The sequence below is a fragment of the Ammospiza nelsoni genome, chromosome 6, assembly GCF_027579445.1.
Source record: "Ammospiza nelsoni isolate bAmmNel1 chromosome 6, bAmmNel1.pri, whole genome shotgun sequence".
Classification (NCBI taxonomy): Eukaryota; Metazoa; Chordata; class Aves; order Passeriformes; family Passerellidae; genus Ammospiza; species Ammospiza nelsoni.
Genome location: NC_080638.1, coordinates 56,342,377 through 56,349,268, shown reverse-complemented (window position 1 = coordinate 56,349,268; position 6,892 = coordinate 56,342,377).

Sequence of the window (6,892 nt, the reverse complement as noted above, 5' to 3'; positions counted from 1 at the left end):
TGCACCTCAGCCAACACAAATCCTTCTGTGAAGGAATGCGGCTGTTTTCCTCCAGGCAGCCTCTTGTTCCTACTGAACCCAAGGATGCATTTCCCCAGTGCAGTACCAGAGGAAGGATGCTGTAGGGAGTCAGTGGAGACAGCTTGGAACACAAGGCTTTAGCACACCTTGTACTAAGCTGCTGAAGAGGGAAAAAATAAGGGGCCAGAGGATAGGTCTGGTACAACAGAAAGAGGGCTTTCCATGGAAAACTGCAAGTGCCATGAGTCCTCTGCTTCCCTCGAGACCAAAACATAAGTGTGAACTCAAAGAAGCCCAAAAAGTAATTAGTGGAGCAAATAGGACACCTCTCTGCCCAGCCACCTCGCTCCTGAATTTACTGCTGTGCACAGGTCACTTACCATGGGAGCCATCCCAAATCCCTGGATTTACAACAGGACTTAAAAACAAAGCAAAGGCTGCTGCTGTCCCTGTAGATCCGTGTCACAGACATCTTTTATGAGAAATCCTTTCCTTAGGATTTTTCCTCCTGAGAAGCTGAGAGGCCTCAGGAACAAAATGTAAACATTGATTATCTGCTGCTGTGGAATGCAACAGGTGCATCTGTGATTGGTCTCATGTTGGCTGTTTCCAATTAATGGCCAATCACAGTCAGCTGGCTCAGACAGAGAGTCCAGGCCACAAACCTTTGGTATCATCATTTCCTATTTTATTCTTAGCTAGCCTTCTGAAGAAATCCTTTCTTCTATTATTTTAGTATAGTTTTAATGTAATATGTATCATAAAATAATAAATCAAGCCTTCTGAAACATGGAGTCAGATCCTCGTCTCTTCCTTCAACCTGAGACCCCTGTGAACACCGTGACAAATCTGAGTTACCAGAAAGCTGGAGGCAGGATCTGCAGCCACTGAAAAGAGCTCCAGAAAGCCACCCCTGCCAAAGGCCCAAATCACCCCCAGGAAGTGTCCCTGGCCCTGAGATGACTTCAGAGGCTGAGCATTCCAAACAAATATTTCAGCTAAGCTCCTGCTTGTGTGCAGGACTGAAATCCTGGCATGAGCTGTGTCAGATAAGTCACAAAAGCTCCCACTGACTTTGGGATCAAACCACACAGGGCAGCAGCACCTTTTTACCAAGTTCAGGATTTATCATTTATCTCTCCAATATCACAAGTTCAGTTTAAGAGGGTTGTATCAGAGGAAGAGCAGCTCCCAGGAAAATGAATGCTCTGCATTTCCCCTCTTTGTCAGCTTTCTAGCCACTTGCAGCACTGATAAATTCCACTGTCCTCCACTCCAGCTTGCGAAATCCCGGTTTCCTTCTCCTCTGACCTCACATAGAAGCCCACCCATTCTGCATTTCTGATCTTGCCAGCAGTGTTGTAGCTGTGACAGCTTCAGGATGGAAGAGGGTTTATGGGTAGAATATGGTTCTGTTTGACCAATTCATGCAGCTGGGGGGAGGAAAGAAAACAAAAATAGCAAGTTTTAGAGCAAACAGGAAATTTTATTTCTTCTTCCTCTTCCCCATCTCTCAGACAAGGCTCCTTCTACCAGTTGCTCTGGCTGACTTGCCACCATCCCACACAGAATAAATGCACCTCTTGCTCTATGGTTGGGTGGCACTCTGTGCTTAACATAATCCCTCTAAAAATCATGCCTGGACTTCCAGTTTGCTACAGGGTGCATTAAAAAATACAGTGGAGGAGCTTTTTCTGCCTGTGTGGGAGGTTTGCTAAGAAGAAACTGCCAGTTTAATGCATCCTCATCTCTGAGAGCTAATTATAGACAAAAACATCAGAACCACTGCAGAGATTACTACAAAACTCCACTTTCTGTTTCATGGGAACGAGGCTGGGCTCCAAATACCAACTGCTGACAGAAGGATGGAAGGCAGGAGTAGTCAAGGTCTGAAAAGAAAATGCTCTATTTATACTTTGTGCCAGAAGATTGTATACTTAAATTAGCTGGGGAAGGGGGGGTGGGGAACCAAAAGGAATTATTTCAGGTTTAGAACTGGGAAGTGATTCAGCTGACAAGCCATGGGAAAACTTCAAAGTCTAAATAAAATTGTGATTTGTTTGGAAGTATTTATGAAGATTTACTCAGTTTTCACTTTTTAAAATATTCAGTAAATTCACCAAGATATCTGATCATGGACTTGAAATATTTAACTTGAAATATATAACTTATGTGGAATAATTTTATTCAGCCTAAAATTAAATACTCTATGCCTGCCAGCCATGTTTTGTTTAGAAAAAAATTTCAGGAGAAACAAGTAAAGCTGTGATTCATATAGCACAAGAGAGTGCAGAGTCCTTTGCTGTCTCAGTCTTGCCACTCATCTTTTGCAGCACTCACCCTCCAGTCACACCTGGGAAAGATGACTTGCAGGTGTTAGGAAAATACTTCAGTGTGTGCTGTGTTGAATGTATTTTCTATTATAAAAATTATACTCCTCTTATCTCTGTGGTTATTGCTGTTGCTGAAACAAAACCTCACCCAGAACTCTGGATCTCCTGTTTGGGAGTGTCTGTAGGTGCCAGGTGGATGCTGTATTTTGTGGGTTTTGGTAGGTGTTTTCCTTCCTGTGATTTGAATGTTGACAGAAGCATTTAGTGTTGAACAAACCCTTTCTGGCACCAACTCTTTTGGCAAGTACAATATTTCCAGTATTTTCTGTTCAGAGGAGAGAAGGGCTTAATCAGGGTAGAGTCCTAATGAGTGCTACTGTCTTATTGTTCTTGGCTTCTCTTGCTCAGCCCACATCTATCACAGAGCTCAGGAACCAACCCACTGCAGTAACACCTTTTCTAGGTAACTGCACAGGGGAGTGTGCAGGTGCTCAGAGTCTTTGCAGGGTTGCATCCAAATGGCTGCACCCCACTGAGGAAAGCAGCACCCCTGCATGCTCACTCAACCAGCCCCATCTCACCAGCTGAGACCAACAGGGCTTTGCTCTTTGTTGGGGAAGATGAAACAGGAAAGCCTTATAAATATGATTGTCTGGCAAAAGATTTTGAGAATATGAAAACAATAAGCGAGATTGAAATGAAAGCAAGCTTTGAGATACCTCAGTTACTGAACAACTGGAAAACAATGGTGTGGCCAGCCGAAGGTAATCCGCTTTTGATGAAACAACACCCTCTGCTTGGCAGAAGGGGTCCAAAGAGGAGTTTCTAGGGTTTAAAATGTAATACAGTATGGTAATGTAATGATTCTTATAGGCTGTATGTAAATGCTATAGGATTTGTATATTGTACTAGATTGGTGAGAATTAAAATATTCAACACAGAAGAAGATTTATTGTATTGTAACGGGAACCTCTCTCTCTTATTCCTTTTACTCTCTTACCCTTTTTTACTCCCTTACACTCTCACTCTCTCACCCTCTCATCCTCTCTCCCCCTCTCTTCTCTCTTTGCTGCTCTGAGCTGTGGCTGGCAGCTCCCAGCAGGGCCCTGCACCCAGGCCCTCTGCAATGAACCCCAAATCCCAGCAGGGCCCTGCACTTGGCCCTCTGCAATAAACCCCAAGTTCCTGACCTGGCTGCAGAGATCTCTCGTCTCCATCCAGCCCAACAGTGCTACCCCCCCGATGCTCCTACAGCTTTTCAAAGCCCAAGGATGTCCTTGCTGTCCTGGCTCTCCCACATCACATCTGCAGAACCCAGCAGATGAGGCTCTACTGCTGGATCTTCACACAACATCCAAAAAAAACCACCTGTCTCCTCCAAAGAATGAAAAGCTTTGTTCTGAGGAAGGATACTGAAACCCTGCTCAAGGCCAAGTGCTCTGGTGTTCCCTGCTGTGCACATGTGGAAAATCAGGCTGTATTTCCCAAAGCAGCTGAGGATGTTGGAGAGCCAGGCTTGCAGCTGAAGGCTCAGCAGGAAGATGCACAGAGGAGATCATTACTTTTCCCATCTATCCTTTATTTTTCAATTCTAGCAGCTTTCATTATGTTGCAAATAGTTTTGGCTACAGTTCCATCGCCTCTTATGTTTATTCAGTCAAACAGTTAAAAATTAATGAAGTGGGTGCACTATTGATTTCAAAAGGGCCCTTTGCACAGCATCCCAACTCAAACACTGCTCCATACTGTCAGGGAAGCCTGGGGAGAGGCAATATTGTCAGTGTGCAATGCAGCCCTGCATTGTAGGCAACACAGAAACCTCTGCAGACACAGCACACAAAGCTGCAGAAGGCTTTTTAAGAGAGACATAAGATTTATTGGTTATTTAAACACAAAATCCCTCCCCAAAACTTTTCAATGTAAAAGATTTCTTTTTACAAGTATCTAATGGAAAGGTAACCAGGAGATGGAAGATCTCCCAGTGATTCTAGTTAGGGACTAATATTTTCTTCCTCATTCTGTTTTAGTTATTGCTGGCAAGCAATGCCATGTTTTCATCAGCTGCATGTGTTCTGCTTCCTACAGGAGCTGTGCTAATGCAGAGTCCCACGTGGCACCAGGCAGGCTGGGGGAGGCTGAAGGCAGTGCAGAGAAGGAGGAATTAACATTATTTCTAAAGTGCCAGGAAGGATGCAAAGCTCAGAGAGAACTGCAGGAGGGAAGGAGGGCACTGGTGGAATGAAGGAAAACATCAAAAGCTATTTCACAGACACATAAGCTATATATATATATCTAAAAAAAAAAATAAAAAATAAGCCTAATAATGTATCTGCAATCACATACCTCCTGGGGAATGATCACTTCCAGGCTGGATTCAACCACCATGTTAATCATGGCAATGACACATAACAGCACTAAAAATTAAATAAAGTATCACCATACAATACTACCTTCATGTGAAAGGGACTTAGGGACTTAAACCAGAGGTTCTGGGGGAATAAGGCGACTCCTGCTCTTTGGAGAGGGATCTGCCCAGCCATAGGTTTCACAGGACTGATCCAGTCGTGCTCTGAGTCTCCAGTTGTTGACAATTCTGTCATTTTACTGCACTTAACACCAGTGAGAACAGGCAGTTGAGACAATCCATCCGCCAAACACACATCCTCCTCCAAATTAATGCACAAAATGCAGCATCACTGTCACATGATAAAAGAATGATTTATTAGAGCAACTTTATGATAAAATTATATAAAATAACAATTTGGTTTTTTAAAGACATCCACAATATCACCTTGAAACAAAATGTACAGATACTGCCTATAATCCAAACAAAAATAAATTACCGTTCAAAAAAAAAACACAACAAACCAAAAGTGGAAAGAAATCAGGGCAGAAGAAACAAATCAAAATTATACACAGCATTTCAAGAGGGCGTGGAAAAGAGAAAGTCATTAATTGATTCAAGTTATACAAACGTGTTTCAGCTTTACTCTCAGACAGCTCAGCTTGCATTTGTGTTGCATGCAAATGGAATGATCCAGTGAACAGTTCAGAACAGCAGAATCAGCAGCATAACAACAGCAGAGAGTGAAATAGGCACAATTCAGCACGGGGCACATTGAAAGTGAACAGGTAGTTCTGTCTGGTCTTTGCAAAAGTTATACACATTTACCAACTTCAAAAATAGCTAGTGTGATCTGCAAAACAAGAAAAAACTAGTAGAGTCTTGCACTTAAATACTTTACACACCTTTTTATCTTTTTCTTTTTGTCTCCTTTTTTGTCAGTAGGCTGTATGTAAACATTCCACTAATTGTACCTTTACTAAAATACTCAAAGATGATGCAGAGGTTCTTTCCTCCTGGAGCATGACCACAACATGACACCACCACAGATCCAGCTGGGTCCTCGCTCCCAAAGCTCCTACACACCCTCACAGGAATTTACATTCACCCCATCAGAACAGAGTAACAGGATTTTACATTTGAAAGCGTCGAACTGAAAAGTTTTCAAGTATAGTGGAAGAGCTGAGGGCTGGGATTTTGGAAGGTGCTCAGGGCATCAAGCACCCAAAGCGTATGGAAACCCCAAAAGGACCTGAGCACTTGCTTCCCCCAAGACTTCAAAAACCCCACCCTTGGTTACATTGCTTTAGTCAAACACAAAACACACAAAAGCAGTGGCTCAGGAGTGACACACAGGGCAGTGCCAGCCCTGCCAAGCTCAGTGCAGGGCCCATCCCCAGCTCACAGGAGCAGCAGGAATCTCATGCACTGACCCTGGGCCCCCCAGATACACCACTACACATGGGGCAGGCTCACACTGGAGTCACACAGGCATGGTTCCATGGCTGCATACAGTACTGCTTGTAAGAACCAACAATCAGCAAAGGAGTGGATAGCTCTTTGGCTTATCTGGAGCAGACAAGTGCAAACCACAGTACGGCAGAAGCAGTGAACACAAGAGAAAATATGTTGCGTTTCATCGTTGACTAGCAAAACCTTTTCAAATGCAAAGATCCAAGAATGAGCATTGTGTCAGGACACAGAAGCATTTTACAGTTTGGCTGAGTCCCAAATAAAACAGATCAAGCTGTGCATCCTCCCTGCCTTCACACACTCATTTCCAAATTATCAAGAGACACTGATTGTTGCATCCTCATTAGTCACTTGAAGAGGTACTGTATTTTGCAGGTTGATTTAATTGATGCAAGGTGTCTGTGGGCTTGCTCTCTTCTAGTTCAGAACAGAGCAACCAAGGGAGAAAAATCCCTCCCTGATGTGTTCAAGAATCAAAGAAGAACCAAGCAATTTTCAAGTGAAAGTAAACAGAAGTCCCATCAAGGACACATTGCAGAGAAACAGAATCCACTTGCGCATAGCCATGAAGATGTGGAAATAACAAATAATCAGAGAAGTCAGATTTAGGTCTTAGTAATTCACTTGTTTCTACAGCAAAACTGAAACTAACAGCAACACCTTATCTGTGAAGGTCCTTTGACTCCTAGTGAGTTGGGGTAGCACCTGGTCAGTTCAAACC